General features: G+C 39.8%; 1 protein-coding gene, 1 long non-coding RNA gene and 1 pseudogene across 6 annotated transcripts in view; 1 reads left to right on the top strand and 2 right to left on the bottom strand.

Annotated features, from left to right (window-relative positions):
• The window catches only part of Rasgef1b (RasGEF domain family member 1B), a 598,312-nt gene that overhangs the window by 151,747 nt on the left and 424,569 nt on the right, over nt 1–21,996 (bottom strand). The window lies entirely within an intron of this gene.
• Nucleotides 3,938–10,311, top strand: LOC110349941 (uncharacterized). Its single transcript, XR_002396157.2, has 2 exons — nt 3,938–4,152; nt 9,828–10,311. It is a non-coding gene; the product is annotated as an uncharacterized LOC110349941 (long non-coding RNA).
• Nucleotides 16,608–16,764, bottom strand: LOC147827161 (U2 spliceosomal RNA; annotated as a pseudogene).

A 21,996-nucleotide genomic window follows, 5' to 3' on the forward strand; every position in this document is an offset into this window, starting at 1 on the left:
CTGTCACTCCAGCGCTGAGTCAGCATTTCTGCAGAGTTTCTTCAGCCTGCAGCCTGTGCAAACCCATTTAACCTTGGACAGGTCGCTATTACAAAACCACTAAGGACATTTTCAAGGAGTTCCTATACACATGTTGACAGAAATTCAGAATATTTTCAGCTTTATCTACTAAGGTATCATCCTTGTACATAAAGTAGTTAATGGAATCTTTTAAAAAAATAATTTTACTCATATCTCATTGCCTAAAAAACAATGACCACATGCAAACCTCTGGTTTTCAAATCCTTGATTCTGTATGGGATGATTTCCAAAGCTTCTTATCTATTATTAAGAGACCTCCAGAGTACCTTAGTTACACTCTCAGCCTCTGTTCCAGTTCCATCTCATAGTCTACCCTCAATCTCAAGCCACGTCTGTCAATGTGTTTTTCTGTAGTCTTCGGTGTAGGACTTTGCTTATGCTGTTCCTGGTTCCTAAAATAAGTCTTCTTCAATATCTGCCTGTGAATTCCTTCCTGTGCAACTCCAGTTCAAATTTCCCTAGGAAATACTTTAACAGGTATTTTTCTCTTTATTTTTTCCCCATATCAGGGATTGAGCCCAGGTCTTTCCCACTGAGCTATATCCCCAGAATCTTCCTGCCTTTTTTTTAAACTTTGAGACAGGGTTTCTAAGTTTCTGCGGCTGGACTACAGCTTGCAATCCTGCCTCAGCCTCTCTGAGTGCTGCGATTACTATCCCTACCACAGAGTCCATGATACTATTATTAGAGTACTTATCACTACCTGCTGGGAATGTGAGCTGCCAGGGACTGGGCTCATGTTTGGTTATCTGGTATCTTTCACAATCTAGCACAATTCTCCTGCAATGTCGATATTTTATTTCAGTGAAAGCAAACATTCCTTTGGTCAACTGAAATTTCTAAAATTTTATCATTAATTAGTACACGCTTGTAGTACACAATGTTTCCATTCCTGATGTGGAAATAGTACATATACACAAAACATCTTAATTCCTTTCTCACCCCCTTCCGCTCTCCTTACTCATCCCTTCCTCCATCGCTTGATCTCCTTTCCATTTGCCAAAGATCTCTCTCACTATTTTCTACTCTCTGTCTTTTATTTGGGTCTTTATAGTTTTGGACTCTCAAATAAAAGAAACCATGTGATATTTAAGCTTGTGTTTTATGTCATTTACAATTTCCACAACATCCTAACAGATCCAGGTGCCTCTAACCCCAGCCTCAATCCCCCCTACACCCATTTCCACTCTCTTTCAATCTTGTTAAAAGAGACATCAACTGAAAAAGCCTTAATTATACGTAACAATAAGCCCCATAAAATATAAATGAACTTTAATAATGAATCAGCAAGTATTGACCCATCCCCACTTCCTGCTGTTCATTAATTTACTATATTTCTTGAGGTACAGGGAGATTTTCAGTGGTCTTAGCAAAGGAATGAATCTCTACTCCTGCTGTTACTAATTATCTTACCCCACCACCACCACCAACCAGGGCAAATTACTTGTACTCTCCACCATGGTGGTCCTGGCTGTAAATGCAGTTTGTGTTATTTACATACATCGCAGAGTATTTTGAGACTAATTGCAGAGATATCTGTGGCCTAGAAAGGCAAAGCATAATTCCTGGGGAGGAGGCCCTGCAATTGACCCCCAAGAGAAGCTGTTCAAACCTCTCACTTCTTCCCAGGGTCTGAGAACAGGGGCTATGAGTGGATTCCAAGGGCTGTGGATTGTTGTCCATTAGGAGTTAAACTGAGACCAGCAACTCATTTCACAGGTCATGTTCCAGCCATCAAAGTGTAATTACCATCGAACCCCACTGGTGCAGGTCCCAACCATATTAGTGAACGCATGAATGAAAGTTCCGAAGTATTGCATTCCCAATTTCCACCTTCCAGAGATAAAAAGACATCGAATGGCACCAGGGAAAAGGCCGAAATATATCTTCAGACTGCAACTTTTCTTTAATGGAAAATAACAGTTGCAGTGTTGATGATTGGGAAACATGATCCTGCTGGGAGGAAGTCAATCTGGAGAAGCAGTGGATGAATCTGAAGAACTCTGCCCTTCAGTCTGAGGCTGGTCTGGTTGCTATGGCAACATATAACTAGCTTCCTTAGGAGGTTAGGCTGCCTGATTTTCTTTAGACCAAACAATCCCTTGGTACATTACCAGTGGGTACACTTAAGACTAAAACAACCTAGCAGTTGCAAAACATAGATTTCTTACCTATAAATTATTTGTTGGGAACATATGTTATGATTTTTAGCTGCATAGAAATGGGAATTTCTAAATAATGGTTCATATGCAAAACACAACTGAGTGTTGATGGGCATATAGTTATTATTAAACAGTGTTCCCTTTCCTGTTCCCTGTTCTCATTCCAGGCTTTCCCCACAGGGTTTGCTTGTTGCTGTTTGGATGGCTGCATGCTTGGGTGGCTACAGGTTCCTGTCATTCCCTGCTAATTCAGGACTTGTTGAATGTAGGGGTGAAGATGCTGGGGATCGGCTTGGGTCAAGGAGAGGAATTAAGAATTGGAGAAAAGTTGCTGAGGCCCCAGGCAAATTAGCCATCCCCTAAGATCTCTGCAAATGACAATAATTGTTGCTCCCTTATCTTCTCTTGATAACTTCAGAGCACTCCAAACTAGAGCTGCAGAATTGTCCAGAGATCTCTGGATGAAGGTACCTGGGATTGTTCTTCTAAGATTAGACTCCTAAAAAGAGAGCTCAGAAGTTGTGAAGAGCTGGAATTGTAGCTGCAAGTTGAGTGTTTATCTTGGTGCCTGAAATGTAAGTGCAATTCCTGGTGCATTAGACCTGACAGAGTCCAGATGTTTAGGAGGAAATACAGGAAGGTCACTCAGCAGGCTCTGCCAGCCGAATGAGGAGTAGGATCCATCCAGATGGCATATGTTGAAGGGAGCTTCACTGGACAGCTCACATCATCCTAGTAACTCTGAAGGAAAGAGTGTATCCTCTCCCAGAAATCTTGACCTCACACACCAAAGAAGACATGGGTGATTACGTTTGTCAACCATCCCTTCTTTGCCATGCCTGGAGGCCAGGAACAATGCCTTCTGCTTTGAGATAAAAGCAGATTCTACCTTAAGAATCACCATTCTTCTATCCAGCCTCATCCCATCACTCATTATTTATCCTAGCCGCCCTTGGAGGTTTTAGAGAACTGTTAATAAAGCACTTTGATTGCTCCTTACTCTGCTCAAAAGCCATGAACTACCTCTGGGACCTACAGTATTGAAAGAACTGTGACATTTCAGAAACTCTGAGAAGAGAGGAAAGAGAAAGTTCCTAATGGAGGATGTGATCTAGATAACCACAGTGCTCCCTGACCTGGTTCCGAGGGAGCCAACTCCGATTGGGGTTGGCCCCACCCAGCCTTGTGGAGTTCCTTCCTTGGAGGGGTCAAGTGCACAGCGGCAGAGGGGAGGCAGCCTTGGGAAAGGACGAGAACTGGGTGGAGGCAGACCAAGCACTGACTCATCAGACTTGACCATACTTCCTCCCTTTTTCTACACAGGAGTACGGTTCTGGTGAGCTCAAGTAAACTGTGCACATGGCCTCCATTTCCTCTTTCCTTTCTGGCTATTATCACAGACCGTTGAGCAGAGAGAGGGTCACAGGGGAGAGCAACTCTCAAGCATTCTGGCTTTGAAGTTTGCTGGGCAGGACCCTGATAGAGCCTGACCTGCTTATGCATTCCTCCAGTGCCTCCCACATTACCCATTCTCCTTAAATGCTCCACCCAAGTTTTACATTTAAATTTCCATTTCCTGGATGTCTTACCATGCTGATTTTAAAAATGTCCCTTGTGTTTTTACCTTCCTTTCCAAAGTTTTACAGATCTCCTGTACCACCTGTACCTACCCAAAGGCTACCATTACACAGGATAAAAAAGCAAGAACTGCTGCAACGCTCCTCATTAATGGGACTCCCGGAAGCCCTCCTGTGTCTCTGTGTTTCCTGGCTGCCTTTATCCAAATGCACGTGTATTTAGCTCAAACATCATTTCGTAACGACTTAGCCTTGTGTGTTATGCAGTTTCTGTGTTTTTACAGTCTTTGGAAATACAACATTTAGTAACTACACAATGTTCCACTGTCAAGGTAAGGTATAATGTATTTATTTGATATCTTGATAGATACTTTCATTATTTCTATTTTCCTCTTTAATTACAAATTCTTAAAAAAAATCTTTTGAATCGTTCCTTTAGAGTCTTATTTCCAAAAGTAGAATTCCCGGGTCAAAGACATATACATTTTATGGCTCTTACTACATACTATCCAGTTACTACTTTTCAAAAGGAGTGGGTTGGTTTACAGAGCCAGCTCTACTGTGCAGTACCTATGATGTATATAGGTGCTTCTGTGTGCACACAACACACACACGTTGACTTTTTTTCTTTACAGCAAACCTGTGAGGAACACGCCATAATTAGCCTCACATTTATGAATGAAGACATTGAGGGCTCCAGAGGTTAAGCACCTCAGTGTCAGATGATCAATGTCCCTTGTATGGCTTCACTGGCTTCACGTGCCTGCTGCACCCAGTATGGCCCTGGTTTCAATGGGTAATCACTGACTGTGTCTCTAGCCTGTAATTTTCTCAGCTTGTGTCACAATGAAACAATGAACATGGAGTCAGAAACGTGTGACCAAATTCCAGCTCCATAACTTACTAGCTCTGAGTCCTTGAGCAAGTAAGGGAACCTGGCAAGTAAGTTCCCCCAAACATAAAATGGTTGATACCTGCATCATAGGGTAGTTTGAAGGATTTAAACTGAAATTCAGCTCAGCAATGAAACTTCCATTTTAAAATGGTATTATTTTTCATGTTAATGAAAGATATCTTGCTGTTATTCTTCCTTGGAGCCTCTTTCAGAGAAAAGTAGCTGATATTTATGTGTCTTTATTACTATTTAATATATAATATCTATAAATAATTATATTATTTAATTATATTTAATATATTCAATATATAATATATAAAATATATAAATATATTTAATATGTAAATTATGCTCTAGGTACTACAAGTTAGCTCTGGACTGTTTATAAGGATTTTTGTATAAAATATTTATAAAATAAATAATGTAAAGCTTGTATAATGTATTAAAATTGGTAACAATCATACAAATTATATAGGGAACACATAAGTTATTAAGAAATTAATCAAATAACTTTAAACAGGAATATTTAAATTTTTAAGCAATATCTATATCTATATATCTATATATTTATATAGATATATATGAAAATCTAGTAAGGCAGTATTCCTAAAAACAACACTCCTTGATACATCTCAAAAGTGACATACAAATCACATCCTGTATCTTTGGAATGTCAAACCAAACCCTGTGCCCTCTGCCCCACAACAACCCATCCCCTTGGGTGGTATGTGCAGTAATTTCTCTCAGTGTTCAGAAAAGAAGGGAAATAAAAATGGGAAGTCAGCTATTCAAATATGAGAGAACATCACATAGGAAAGAATAAATCTCTATAGTTCCCCTATGTCACTGGAGGTCAATTTCCTACCTAAAATGATCCCAGATTTTGGGCTCTAGGAGCTGCAAGTCTAAACTGACCATAAGAGTGCTTTCAACAGGAGAAGGGGATGAAGGGAGATGGGGCTATAACCCATATCTCTGGAAGGGAGCATCTTGGAGAGCCACAGCAAATGTGGGGAAAGATATAAGTGGGGAAGAAATGTTACCCCCCCAAATTCATATGTTGAAGTTCTAACCCTTAGTACCTCAGAGCATGGTTCTGATGGAGATGAAGTTTTTAGAGAGGTAACTAAGTTAAAATGTGGTCATTAGGATGCACCCCAATTCTTTCTGGCTGGGGTTTCCATAAGGAAAGGTGATTAGGATATAAATACATATGGAGAAGATGCAGGGAAAGGAGAGCCATCTACCAGCCAAGGAGAGAGGCCTCAGGAGGACTCAAGCCCATCCATACCTTGATCTTGGACTTCCACCCAAGAAGAAGGCTTGGAGGGATTGTGAGGGAAAAAAAGAATTTCTCATAGAACTGGGAGAAAAATTTCTGTTGTTGAAGGCACACAGTCCATGGTACTTTTCTAATGGCATCCTTAGCAAACCAATACAGGGCATCCAGGACAAGAAGGACTTCAGTGTCAGCACAAAGGGCTTTGGCGAAGAAGGCTGCCAGTGTGAGGAGACTGAGCTGCAGTGCCTGGTGGCAAAGCAGCTGCAGGCCTGGGAATGGGCCTGAGAAGGCACTGGGGATGCACAGGTACACACCATACTGCCTAACCCTCATATCTCCCCCAAGTCTAGGGAGATAATACTTAAAAGGGGTAGTAAATGCTAAAGATAAAGGTGTGCAGAAGAGGCAGTGGAAGAAAGGAGATGTGACCAGTCTATGTAGGGGAGGAGGGCTCAGCTGCTGGAGGCTCAGGGGAGAGAACCCCAGCAAGGTGGACAAGAAGTGGGTTAAGGAGTCTTGGGCTATCTAGAGAAGCTTATGGTGTCTGAAGACAAAGAAATATGAGTGCAAGAAAAGTACAGAATAAAAAGAAAGGTTGAGTTTTTCTGTGAACTACAAGTGATTTGGAACCCTTAGATCTCATAGAGTGAGACCGGGATGAGAAGAGATGGTGCAGGAAAGACAGGGAGGAAGCACATGAAATGCACAATTCTCTTACTGCAATGCTTGATGGATTACTTGGGAGGGAAGAGTGTAAAGTAGGTAATCATAGAGGCTACAGTTGCCACATAGCTGGGAAGACAGGCTAATTCCTGGCTAGCTAGACTGATGATGTAGCAGAAAGGCTAGAGAAGAGGCCACAGACTTCTGAAAGAGTATGGAATTAGTTATCAGGCTGTATATGTGGGTTGAAAGGAGGTTGAGATGGGAATGATTCCTGGCAGGTTTTAGGAGGTTAGAAAGTGGAGATGAGGCATGTAGGCTTGTGATAGGGTTACAAGAGAAGGGAAAGAAAAGGCCAGGCACAGTGGAGTGCAAGGAGGATGACTTATTTGGAGTAGGGTGTATTACCACACCCAAAGGCACAAAGAACACTCACAGTTCAGAGCTCTTGTTTTCAATGTAAATTTTGTATATTTGGTCTTAACCTGCCTTCCTATGTCAACCTGAACTTTTTGCTACAGCCAAGGTTTTCTGTTATCTCCCACACACACACTGTCTCTCAGTGCTTCCCAGTGATTTCTCCCTTGCTTATCCCCTGTGGCCCTGCTATCTATCTACTACATGCTGGAACTTGGGAGCATTATGATGCTTTTCCAAACCTTAAACATCCTCATGCACCAAGTGAACATAATAACAACGCCCGTGGAACAGGGTTGCTGGGAAGATTAAATGAAGTAAACACAGGATTCCACAGGAACATAAACAAAGAAGACTACAGTATAACCCCGACTTACAGGACTTGAGGACTAGGGAAATGAAGTAATCTTCACAGAAGTGGTAACTCCCACTTTGGCCCACTTTCTCTTGTACACATCTTTGCTTAAACTTCAGGAAGATTGAGTTGTCATCCACCCACATTTCCTTTTTTTTATAGTTAAATCTATTTTATTCAACTTCAAAGATTAACAAACACAACATAATATGATGGAACTGTAAAACAGTACAACCATTTCAGAAAAATTCTTAGGCAGTTTCTCAAAAGTTAAACCTTAATCTGATATAATCCTATTTGTGGATTCCTGGTATAATTTCTTATGCAAGTAGGGTTCTGTTCAGGAAGTCCTTGCCTATGCCTATGTCTAATTTTTGTCTTGCAACAGATTCAGTGTTTCTGTTTTTATACCTAGGCCTTTGATCCATTTTGATGTGATTTTAGTATAGGGTAAAAGATATTCCTCTGCATATGGATAACCAGCTTTCCCAGCACCAATTATTAGAGGCTATCTTTTCTCCAGCATATGTTTTTGGCCCCTTTGTCAAAAATCAGATGTGAAGGTGCATGGGATTGTTTTTGTATCCTCAATTTTATTCCACTGGTGAACAGGTCTATTTTTGTGCCACTACCATGCTGTTTCTATTACTGTACCTTTGTGCTATAACTTGAAATCAGACACAGAAAGATTGACTGTGTCTGTTGCTTGTGTTTTGCCTGAGCACCTGATTTGAGGAAAGTGCCCTAATGTACAAAGTGTAGCTTTTAGAGTCCTCTAACATTATATCAAGATAAATTTGCCTAACAGTATAAGTTATAAAGTGCACTCATTTGTATTCTCCATATTTTGGAGAAATTATCTTCACGAAGTTTATAGGTCTGTGCTTTTTCACCTAAGAAGCAGAATCTCACTGGATAGATTGAGTTTCACCAATGGTCGTGAAGCCTGATCTCTGATGGACTGCATCCGAGGAATTGTAAAACCTAAGTACGATGTGATGCACATATTCACATCGGGATGTGCATTTGGTGCCTTGAATCCCTTTGCAAAGTTTCCCAGAAAAACCAGACGGTCCCCTCTATCTTCACAAGAGAGAAAAAAGATAGATTTCCCTCTGATTTAGGGTGGCTGATGTATATAATAGCTACCTTCTTCCCTCTCCAAGTCAATCCAATTTTCCCTTTAGTAGGCAGCTCTACTGTGATTTCCACCTTATTTTATTTTTTTATCCTGCAAAGCATTTCTTCATTGGTCCCCTAAGACAGCTTCAGGGATTTGGGCACTTTTATCAAGTGTATTTGTGTGCCTTTTACCCCAAGGGCACATGTTATTTATCTCCACCTCTCATGACTCTAAGCTCCAAAGCACTGGAGCTGTCCATGTTCTTGTCCCCCGTTATATTCCCAAACTGGAATCTAGCACAGTCCTTGGTGAATCTCAGGCACTCAACAAAATATTTGAGTAAATAAGTGAATAGTTGAATGAATGAATTCAATTCATAAAGGAAAAGTGAGAGAGGGACAGGCAAAGGAAATAGGGTAGACTTTTGCAGGCAGTGGGTAAACGCATATATACAGAAAGATAAGAGAAGGCAAACATAGTTGAGTAATTGTAAGTTGTTTAAAAGGTCATACTGTGTATAGGAGGTTTGGTAAAGGCCAAACCATCAAGGACCTTGAAATCATGAAGATAAAGGAGAGTGAAGAAAATATTTGGGGCAAGGAATATTTGGATTGGCTATGTGCTCTGCAAGAATCACTTTGGTGTCTTGGTGAAGAACAGGGTAGAAGAGACTGAGTCTGGGAGGCCCAAACATTAGGTAGGATTCCAGGAATTAAAACTAGGCATGGCATTTGGGGATATGGAGAAGTGATATTCGGGAGAATCAATCTAGTGCCCTTAGCAAGCTGCTTGTTCAACAATATAAAAGCCTTTCATATGACTTGACTCTGTGCACAATGTTAAGCTAGTATAGTATTTTTGTGGCCTCAAATAAAAGAACAGAGTGGAAGTGGCTATAGACTGGGTGAGGAATGGGGAAGGAAAGCGGGCAATTGATGGTATAAAAACCTGCACAGGGACTGGGACTGCTGAGACTCATCTCAACTTTTAGAATAAGGAGTGCTGCCTTTGTTCCATGGCAAAGCAACAACCTGTGAACAGGTGCTATGAATAAATAATCAAGGTCTAAATAAATTATAGTAGAAACCCTTGTGAATGACATTTTGGCAACCAATCACCTGCACTGTGGTTCAGTCAGGGCCAGCTCTATAGGTGTCTGATCCTTGCTGCATAGCACAGGACTCTGCACTCAGAAAGGCCCCTCACTTGGTATAATGCTATGTTGTTGCCATTTTGAAATTCTTAATTTTAACATTAAACTCTGCTTCACAGGTAAAGTCCAACAGGACAGTAGAAGATGCACACAGCAGGGGAGATAAACACGACATGCCCCTCACCACCTTGTTTGCATGAAGTGTTTACTGTGAGCAGAGAATTCCAATAGCACCAAGGAGCAGAGGAGCTGAGAGGGAGAGAGAGATAGAGCAAGCACAAGGTGAGGAGGATGTGCTACAGTATAGCTGAGCCAACAGACACTGCCAGCCTGAAACCACACTCAGCAGTGAACCAGGACTGCTTCCAGTGCAACACAAAGGCAAAGTGTTGGGAGAAACATAAACAACCAAGGAACCTGGACATATCCTTTCTTACTCGTGTTACTTTCCTGTGTCAGCCAACCACTTATGATGAAAATGCCAACATAGAAGGCAAGGAAGAGAGGGTAATCCATAGACTTTTCCTTTTACTGTCAAACCGGAAGTGGAAAGTGCCTGTAGATGTGTAAATATCAAGAAGCAGAATAAAGTCAGTCAAATTAGTTGTGTGGTGTGTCCCCTGTTCCAGATAAGAACGGAGCATGTGTGCAAGTACAAGCTACTAAACATAAATTCTATAATTTCAGTGATTCTGCATATGAGCTAAATGCACTTATATTTATAAGTTGACATCATGCAATATAATGAATGATACAAATTCATACTAATAATTTCAAATTTAATTTTTCTTCACTTACAATGATAACAAAAAACAAATAAAAGTAACACTATGACAAATTGAGAGGGACTGAAGAAGGGGAAACACTTTCTATTTTTTTCCTGATTTTTGAACAAAAGGCCCTGAACTTAGCTTTTGCAATTAATTAATGCAGCCAACCCTGCCCAGAGGGGAACTTTGCCCATCTGGAAGCACAGGCAAGACAAACATCAGTTATAAAACCTCCAGCACAAGTCTGTATTTTAAAACTGGTTTGTCTATTAAAACTGCCATGGTGTTCCTGGCCTATTTAATAGGTGAAAATAACTTATACTGTTAGGCAAATTTATCTCAATATAATGTTAGAGGACTCTAAAAGCTACACTTTGTACATTAGGGCACTTTCTTCAAATCAGGTGCTCAGGCAAAACACAAGCAACAGACACAGTCAAATTGGATTCCAAAATCACCGACAGTGATCTGTCTGAAAACTTTTGACCTTCATCTGGTCTGAGCACCAGTGACCACTCCAACTGTAAGCCCCAGCTAAGGTTTGGATTCTGGGACAATAGAGACAAATACAAGTGCTGTGCAAATAGATGCAGTAAATTAATATTAGGATAAATCCTGTGCAATTCTAAAATAATAAAAAATGAAAATATTCAACTTTATATTTGAATGCAACTTTTATGGGAAAAAGAACAAGCCTAAGGGTTTTCACATTTTCAGGGCTTTCTCTTGTTTCCCAAGCAGATGTTTTTGGCTGCTACTCTTATATCCTGTTTATAGTGAATTGTGGATGAAGATATTTTTTGAGGCAAAGTCTCACTACTTAGTTCAACTTGGCCTTGAATTTATGGCGATCATCTTGCCTTAGGCTCCTGGATGCTGGGATTACAGGTTTCCCCCACAACACCCAGATTCTCTTGCATGTAGTTTTTACAAACTTCAGTAAGACAAACAGCTCTGAGTAAGGTAATGCAGAAGACACCTTAACTCATCTCCTCTCCTTGAAGCTAAAAGATGGCTCAGAATTACTCTGATAATTCTAAGAAATGTATAGGTAGTAATATTTCCAAACCATATAGGCCTTAACCAGTCTTCGTAAAAATTTCCTACAGCGCTAGAAACTAAGTGGGGTGAGCTGGTACACAACCTGCCAAATGGAGACATAACCCACAGGCAAGATCTTCCCAGAGGACAGGCAGGTGGAGTCATTTAGGGGCAAGGATTAAGGGCACACCATCCACTGACCACCTGTGGCTGGATCTTCTTTTCCAGGGGAAACACATTCATTCTGGGATTAGTAATCAGCAAAAGACTTAATGTACAAGTTACTCGAGGAAGATGGCATTTTGCTTTTAATCCACCATATAAGGAGAAATATTGAGGGCAAATAAACTCTTAAAATGGGGTTTTGGAGCCAGGGATTTAGCTAAGTGGTTTCACCACCTGCCTCGCAAGGGTATGGACCCGAGTTTGATCCCTGGTACCAAAAAACAAATGGGGTTTTGGTGGGAAATAGAGCAGAGAGGAGCCAACCATGACTGTGCCCAAGATGCTCTACACCCTGCAGTCTACATTACTCTAGGTAGCCAGCTGTGACCATGTCTGCACGGGTCAGGACAGAGGTGGTGTTTTGTGGAAGCAGCCACTATGATTAGGTGCGCTCCCCTCACAGCCCTGAGGGAGGTGTCCCCGTGTGGCAGTGCCAGGGAAGCACCTACTGGAGGATCCATGACACTGTGGGCTTGTTTTACTTTTCAGTTGTTAAATCAGCTGTTCCACCTTCTTTCTCAGAAAGTGTGATCCATTAGCCGCTTGGCATTTAGATGGAAAAGTACAGAATTTGGCATCAGAACATCTTGGATTCATACTTTTAAAAATTCCTCACAAAGGAAAGCAAGACCCTATTACCCTTCTCTTACCTGTCCAGCTCACGGTTCTGTTCTGAAAGGCCCCTGTCAGACACAGTGATAGGGATATTTTTAACACTGTGTCTCATTCTCAAAACAATATTCTATGAGATAAAGTTATGAGTGTAACTCACAGATTAGACTGCATAGTACCACACAAATATCACTGTCTCCAAAAATATTCACAATACTATTTATTTTAGTAGAGAAAATATATGCCTGTCATTTTAATTTCAGCTTTTATGGTGGAAGTTAAAAATAAAAAGGTAGGGCATGTTTTAGGAAATGGAGTCATGTTTCTTAGCAGGCCTGGCTCCCTCTCACATCTCCAAGCAAGGCACCTGGGGTTTCCAAGGCTTCTCAGGCCAAGGAAGGTGACCTGAGCTACCCAGGTCAGTGATCTGCTTAGCAACCTGAAGGCCAATCAAGACCCTGTCCAGGTGAAACCTCTCTCACACCTTCTCTCAGCCAAAGGAAACCACTATTTCTAAAACCATATTCTCCACTCCCTACACCTCTTTTTGAACTTCCTATAAATGAAATTATACAGAATATATTCTTATGGGTCTGCCTTCTTTTCATTGACCTTATATTTTTGAGATTCACAGTACATCACAATTTGTTCACTTTATTGCTGATGGACATTTGTGTTGTATTCAATTCAGGACTTCTACAAACAATACTGCTATGACCATTTTCTACCCTTGCTTATTGGAATACATCTGTGCAATTTTCCCATGGAGTATATTGTTGGGGAAAAATTGTTCTATTATAAACCCTGCTTATATTCAATTTTAGTAGACAATAGCTTTCCAAAGTAGCTATACTGCTAGTACTTCATCAAATTTATACTTCCTCCAGCAATATCTTTTAATATATCTCTGAAACTATTTATTTTAGCCAGAGTTGGTTTCTGTTGCTTGCAAATAAGATCTTAACATGATGTAAAAAACCTTGAGAGGAGTATTCCAGGTTGAGAATAGCAAGGAAAAAGGACCTGAGTTATGATATGAATATTTGGTATGTACTATGTATTAAGCAATTACACACACACACTCACACACACACACACACACACACACCCCAGTAGCCAAAAAGAATCTTATTTATCCATTCTTCCAAGTTTTATGCCAGGTGCTGTGTTAGACAAAACCCTATGATGCAGTGATTAAACAGTAATTAGACTAAGAAGCTGACATTTAATACATGGACATTACTGGTTAAGATCAACTCTGAATAAGTGACAAAGCAGGAATTTAAACCCAAGCTTGTCTGGCTCCAAAGATGTACTATTCACTAATATACCAAATTGATACTGACTTTTTTTTTAGGCCAAGAAAAAGAGCTGATTAATTCATGAATGGTACTCAGTAACAGATTTTGTTAACTCTAAACAATATCAAACAGTACCAACCATGTTTCAGAGTTCTTTGTTTTTTCTAGTGTCAGTGTAAAACATTCTAGGCAAGATGGTAGATGTGTCATTAGAAAGACATTCCAGGGAGTGGAGCACATGACAAATTGTGAATATTCTTTCTTTGTTGGCAGCTACTGATGCTGCATTCCAGCTGAGCTAAAAGCAGACTCTTAGGTAATAATGGTAACTCATGTTCATAAAATATGTTACATCCTTAAATCATTACAGGTCAGAATGCTGCTACGTCATAACAAGTGACACGTTTCTTCACAATTTACACTCGAGTCTTTTTTTTAAGACACTATTTTTCAGAGAAGGAATTTTGTTGACCAGTATGTTTTATTTCCTACTTAAAGTTAAATACTAAATTTCAATCAGTTTATCAAAATCCTGCCCTGATTTAATCTGTAAGAACCTTTCAGGTTGTAAGATTGTTGCGCTTTCGTTGGTTGGTTGGTGTGTAAAGGCATTTAGCCTTATTACTATCGTTATGTTGGTGGTGGGTTTCAATGTTTGATTGGCATAAAGTGTTAATGGTCCACAGCCCCTGATAAATGGGTCTGCTTCAAGGACAATTTATTCATATAAAGACGATTCCTTCCTTGGATGGCATTTCCCTCAATTCTCTTTTCAAGTTTATGTAACAGAAAATGAAAAATTTAAACACTGACCAGATCTGGCATACACTAAGATCATTTTTTGCATACGACATAGCTACATCTATAGAGTCACATCACATCAAAAGGCAACATAAGAATCCATGTAGAAATCAGCAGTAACAGTCAATCTCCAAGAAAGAACTTCCCTTGGCTAAATGCAAAAGAACAGGATAGAGCAATAAGAAGCCTTGACATATTTTTCCTTTGCAGCTTAGTAATTACATTGTTTCATAAACCAATTTTATTTTGAATACCCCTTTCTAAAAATGACTCTTGAGCAGAAGTTACAGCATCATTTGCTGCCTGCTGCTTATAATTCAAAAGAGATTGCCAGATGTAAATTGTGTAATTAATCAGGCTTGAAGTGAGGTGATAGCTGAGCCCTCCATCCAAAAGCAAAGCTAATTTTTGGTGTCGGGACTTTCTGTTTTTATGGCTTGGGCAAATATGAGTAGTTCACAGCCACACGCACACCAGTTGTTACTCCCCATTGTGGCACCTCAGCCTGTACAGGGTGGGCAGCTGCCTACTTGACACATGACAGCAGGTGAGCCTGAGTACCTCGATGACATCCTCCTCAGTCAGTCACAGCCAGGGAAGTGGCAGTCTCTTCTGGAGAAGAGTAGACACTCAGCAGGCGCAAAGCCCGCTTGTGAGACACCAGGAAAATGCACACCCCCATGATAGGATTCAATCACATACTCCAATCCCCCACATCCTCTATGGACAGTTGATGCTTTCTCATTATCCCTGGTGTTTAATTTATAATCACAAAACAATGACTTCTGAACCATGAAAATGTCCTTGAGAGCTAAAGAAAGATTGAGGTAGAATTAAGCTCTTTATAGAGAGAAATCAATTTAAGTTCTGAAATTGTGAAAGAAAGAAAGAAAGAAAGAAAGAAAGAAAGAAAGAAAGAAAGAAAGAAAGAAAGAAAGAAAGAAAGAAAGAAAACCTAGCTAGGAAACTTAGAAGATGAACCACCCTTGCTGGTTTGCAACCTGGTATTTAGGTGTCTTCTCCCGCCAACCTAGTATTTAGTTTCTCTGAGTCACTCTCTAATTCCTTACTCTGCATTGTATAATTTCAATGGATTTCCTTGATTTAATTCTTAGAGAAAGTTAAAAATACAAATAAAGTATGGAGATGAGGCTGACCTTTATCTTTTAGCTTCTCATTTTAACTTTAGGGTGTGTCCTTTAATATTATTGGTGAAAATAAGAAAAATAAGAAAAATAAGAAAAAAAATTGATCCATGTCAATTTATCATTATATATTATGCATGTATATCTAGTATGCATTTGAGCACAGCTTCCATTGGTGTGATACAAAATTAAGAATTTCTAGTAGCAATCACCAAGTAAGAGTGTAACAGAAAGCATTGTGCCAGAATTCATAGAATAAAGAAAGTGTTGTTTTATCAACTTTTATCCAAGATATTCCCCCCTGCTCTTGGGTGACTTTGAACTCTGTTCTCTAGGAAACCTGTTTGTTTTGGCTGAAACTTAGATCTAGTTAATGTAAAATTTACCATTAACTAAAAATTTGGTTTAATATGAAATCTTGTAATCGACTGAGAAGATTCCCTTCCTTGGTTACTTTCTAAAAGTGCTACCCATGCCCTTGAGATGTCTTAGCTGAATTAATTTAGTGAAAGTCATGTCACAGATGCAGGGATTTACTTGCTTTTGGTCATCTACACTATCAGTCTATGCATGTGTCTGGTTTGGAGGGTCTGGTAGAGAATGGTTTTGATCTGGAAACAGGTTATATCCAAACCAGCTGTAAGCTGTGGTTGGGCCCATTTAAATCTGTACACGTGGGTGTGGATGTGGCTATGTATGCAAATAAAAGTGTGGAGGGGTTTCAATTTAACATTTACATGGTTAACAGCAATTATCTCTGAGTGGCATCCATGGGGCAGAAATTCTATTTTACTCATTGCTTATCCCTAGCACCTACTCTTCTTCTTCATACAACAACGAATGACAATGAATATATTTTTGAATTTGTATTGCAGAGTTCCATTCTGTGTGGTTTTGTATTTTCTAATTTTTTTTCACAATGAATATATATTTATAATAATGAAAAATAATGTTATTTTTACAATCTTATCCTATTTCTTTCACTTGCACAAACAAACATGTCAACTGGTTTATCCAGAAATTAAAAGAATTTAATTAAGAGTATTTAATTAAGAATTTAAGAGGCATAAATGTGTAATTTTTTCCTTGCACTGTGTGCTCATAAAATCACATTTGCAAACATTTCTACACTTGATCTTAGCCAAAAGGCCGAGAAGCGATTGCAACATTTCTGAGGAGAAGCTGGGTGAATTTATGAAAACTGAGCCTGGTGACACTGTGCATTTCCGCCCAAAAGCCTCAGTGTTGGAGGTCAGTGACTGGGCAGCTAGGATGGAATTTCCTTCATGCTAAGAGAAAAGCTACCATCTGCCATCTTCAGCCAACAGCAAGCTCTGGCTTCTCTTGGTGAGTGGGCCTTGGATGTTTGGTGCTCCTGGGCATTTCTGCTCAGACAGATGGATTCTGCTGGAACAACTTTACACTCCCAGGAGGAAAAGCAAGTTGCCTCCAAAGGAGAACAAGCACAGAGAGGGTGCAAACTTCACAATGCGCCAGTCTTGACTGAGTCACTCGAGTGGGCCAGTGACCACTTGATGACATCCTGCTATTTTTCTTTTAATTGACTGAAAAAATTGCTGTGTTACTCATATACATGTGATAAAAGTCATGTAATTATCAGTAGTTATTTCTGACTCTGTATTTCAAACCTTGTTAAACCAAAGAACTTAACCTAAAATGTCAGTGTTGCATTCTCCAAGAGCTTTTACGTGTTATCAAGAACCCCACAGCACTGCCCTCTGGCTATGAGAGGAATGAGTGTCCTTACTAAAGCTGGGTCTCCTCTCCATCCTGGACAGGTGGGAGGACTTCTCAGCCTCTCTTAGGGTCAGAATGGAGAAAGATACAGTTCTGAGCAAACATGCAGGGAATTGTGAGTTTTCCTTGTTTCTTCTCTTGCAGGAGCAAGCTTTGAAGTATCAGGTTGGGGTGATGGTATCAGAGGGTGGTGGAGACTTTGTCAGTCTAGTTTCCTGAGTGATCATGGGGCCCCAAACAGTTGTCCTGCAGCGCTTCACTGCATGTGCTGCATGGACTTAAGCCACTGAAATTCTAGGGGACAACTTGTTACTACAGCATACTGTAACCTACACTGACTAATATGCTGGTAAATTCATTGAAGACATACTTATGTACACCCTGTAAGAGAGGAAAATCCTCAAATGTAGAAGTCTATGTATGCCATGTCCTCGAAACCAGGGAACACTCTTGATTTGACTTAGGGATGTGATCTTTCACCTGTCTAGTGTAAGTAACTCAGATAAATGATTGAATTTACTCATTTATTCAACTACAAATAAATCATTGATCAATATATTTTCCAAATGCCACAAATTTAACACTAAATAAATAGAAAATACTCTTGGTCTCATGAAGCACAGATTCCAGAGAACTTAGATTCCAGGCACAAAATTAAAAAATACATAAATAAGTGAAAAAATACATAAATAAGTGAAATACATAAATAAGTGAAATTGCATAAGTTAAAAGTGCTACGAACAAAAATAAGAACTGGAAGCCAAGGATGGGGGACCGTGGCCATATTCTTGCTATCCATGACAGTGTCTGGCAACCAGTCTAACGAACAAGGGCCAAAGCACTGGGACACAGTAACTGTCCTTGCATGAACGCTCAGCTCCCCTTCAGTTCTTGCCTTGGATTAGTCCCATACATCTCTAAGTACATATAGTCTCAAGGACTGGCCCTATTTCCTCCATTGCACCATAGAATAGGATGACAGGTGCTGACCTCTGGAAAGAAATAGATCTAATCAGCCCGCTGCAGACAGGCAGGTCTGCGGATACTGTACCAAGGTCGTGAGTCTCCCGGAACACACCAGATCAGCCTGCACCCTGGCAGCAATCCACTGGACATTTGGACACCCTCCTCCCCTCCTGCTCCTCTGGCCTCTTCTCTGTACAGCCACCTGGTTCCACACTACAAAGACGCAGAGGACACCGGACCAACAGACCACTGTACTGGGTAAGTTGGAGTCATCTTAACCTCCCATCAGGACCAGGACTATCTTCAGGGGAAGGGCAACTGGAACCTGCAATACAACTCTGCAGAGTTCAACCCTACAGAAGGACAGGGAGCTCAACTTGGGACTTGCAGCCAGAAATCTGACTGAATCTCACAGGTCTGAGACTAGCTTGCTGAGACTCATTGACTTATATCTGCACACTGCTACCCACGTTGTCTATTGTGACAGCAGAGACATACCCTGAAAGAGGCCCTTCATCTTCATTGTTTTTTTTTATTCCCAAAATTAGTATTACTAGTTTGGCTTTTTTTCTCTTTTCTTTTCCTTTGCTCCTCTTATCTTTAATTTTTTTTCCTACTCTTTGCAAATATTTGTTTTTCTCTCCTTTTTTTTCTTCTTTCTTTTCTTTTTCCTTTCTTTCTCTCTTACACTCACTGTCTTGCTCTCCCACATTGTTCATCTTCCCTTTTTTCCCTGTTTTGGTCCTCATTCAGAGTTCCTCTTTATTTTCCTATTATTCTCTTTTTCCTTCTCACCTATGTCCTCTGGCCACACTGCTAACCTTCCCCTATCCTTTTGCCCATCTATCCCTCCCTCCCCAACCCCTTCTAACTCCCTATCCCAAAGGGTAAAGTTGTTATATTGAAGAGTTTATTCACTATATGTTGGGTTGGTCCTTGATCTTCATTTTATTCACACAGCTAAAGGTGATAGATTAATAACTAACAAAAAATGTCATTTTTGAAGATGTACTTGATGCAGTGGTGTTGCTGATTGTATCACTTGGGCTAAGGTGTTTTTATTGATCTAGTCAATGAACCTTCCTAGTATAAGGAAAATGAGATAACCTTAGAGTCATTAGAGACTCAAAACTTAAAGACCAGCTATATCTGGAAGAGACCTCTGAGAAGCAATCATTCCATAAGGGTTCTACTTACAAGCAACAAAGATACCTACAACAAGCAATTTCAAACTATCATCCCAGGAGTTAAACCAAGGACAGTACCAAAAACAAAAATGAGAAGACATTTAAGTAAGGCACAAACTCAGACTTCCACCCCACCAAGGGTAAATCCTGGGGGATATGAGATGGAAAAGTCCCATAACCAACCACCTGGATACCCTGAACTGATAGCATAGGAAGTAACAAAACAGATGAATTAGGCTCTAGAAAATTTCAAAGCAGAAATAATCTCCCAGATATCTATAGAGATGGTGAGCAGAGTGAAAGACATGATTAGAGGATCTAGAACAGAAATAGATAAAAAAAATAGATGAGCTCAGAAACATGCTGGAAGCGATTGATACCCAGCATAAGAAAGAAATGGAAACCATGATTGCCCAACATAAGAAAGAAATGTAATCCATGAAACAGATTCAAACAGATATTCAGGAGATCAAAAGCTCCACTGAAAGTATCCACAGCAGATTAAGGGAATCTGAAGGTAGAATATCAGGCATAGAAGACAGGATCGTGGTTAGAGACCATGAAAATAGAGATTTCTTAAAAATAGTAAGGGACCACGAGAAATCAATCCAACAACTGCTAGATGATGCAAAGAAGAGTAACATAAGACTGATAGAAGTCCATGAAAAAACAGGAGAAAGTACAATTGACATCAAAAAACTGTTCACAGAAGTAATAGTGGAAAACTTCCCAGACAGAGGTAGAGAGTTGGACGTACAGATAAGTGAGGCATAGAGAACTCCAACTAGTCATGATCAAAAGATCTACATCTAGACATATAATAGCCAAGATCCCAGAAACCCAACAGGAAAACAAAATCCTACAAGCAGTTAGAGAAAAGAAACAAATCACCTACAAAGGAAAGCCCATCAGAACCACAGCAGACTACTCAACACAAACCCTCAAATCAAGGACAGCCTGGAGTGAAGTATTTTAAGCCCTAAAAGAAAATAACTTCCAACCTAGACTGTTGTATCCTGCAAAATTATCTTTCAAAATCGATGGGAAAATTAGATACTTCCACAACAAAGAACACCCGAGAAATTTCATGAACACCAAACCAGCACTACAAGCAATTCTAAATAAAATCCTAGAAAAAAGCAATGAAAGCCACAACTCCATGAGGCCCAACAGAGGAAAGCCACCAGGCAAGGTAAGACACTAAGGGGAAAGGGGGAAAAATAAGAAATAAAAGAGCCAACAAAAGTAAAACAGCATGACAAGGATAAATCAATATCTATCATAACCCTCAATGTTAATGGCTTCAATTCACCAATCAAAAGAAATAGATTGGCAGAATGGATTAAAAAGGAAAATGCAACAACATGCTGTTTACAAGAAACACACCTAACTCAAAAAGAAACTCATAGACTGAAAGTAAAAGGATGGAAAACAGTTCTCCATGCCACAGGAACCCAGAAGAAAGCAGGGGTAGCAATCTTATTTGCAGACAAAGTGGTTTTCAAACCAAAACTAATTAAGAGAGACAAAGATGGTCACTACATCCTTGTGAAGGGAACAATCCAAGAAGAAGAGATGACAATCCTAAATATATATGCACCAAATACGAATGCCCCCAACTATACAAAACAAATATTAATAGATGTGAAAAACCAAATAAACACTAACACAATTGTAGTGGGGGACCTCAATTACACACTATCACAAATAGACAGATCATCTAGATAAAAAGTTAACAAGGAAATTCTAGAAGTGAACCAAGCTATTGAACAAATGGACTTAATAGATGTTTACAGAGTGTTCCACCCCACAAAATTGAAACACACATTCTTTTCTGCTGCACCTGGGTCATTCTCCAGAACAGACCACATGCTAGCTCATAGGACATGTCTAAGTAAATGTAAAAGAATTGCAGTTACCCCCTGTATATTATCAGATCATAGTGCAATAAAAATGGAGATCAATAACATAAGAAACCACAAAACCCCAACAAACACATGCAAACTGAATAACACCCTCTTGAACAACCAGTGGGTCACAGAAGAAATTAAACAGTTTCTACAAGTAAATGAAAATGCCAGTACAACATACAGGAATCTATGGGACACAATGAAAGCAGCTCTATGCAGGAAATTCATAGCATTGAATGCCCATATTAGGAAAACAGAGAAAACTCAGATAAATAACCTAATGCAGAACCTCAAGCTCCTAGAAAAAGAAGAGCATAACAAACCCAAAGCTCGTACAAGAGAGGAAATTATAAAGATCAGGGCAGAAATCAACGCAATGGAGACTAAGAGAACAATACAAAAAATCAATGACTCAAAGAGTTGGTTTTTTGAAAGAATAAATGAAATCAATAAACCTTCAGCCAACCTTATCAAAAAAAGGAAAGCAAAGGCACAAATACATGCAATTAAGAATGAAAAAGGTGAAGCCACAACAGACCCAACAGAAATCCAGAGGATCATCAATACCTACT

Source organism: Heterocephalus glaber, unplaced genomic scaffold (genome assembly GCF_053883595.1).
Source record: "Heterocephalus glaber isolate CG9 unplaced genomic scaffold, H.glaber_assembly_v1.0 deba00001454, whole genome shotgun sequence".
Lineage (NCBI taxonomy): Eukaryota > Metazoa > Chordata > Mammalia > Rodentia > Bathyergidae > Heterocephalus > Heterocephalus glaber.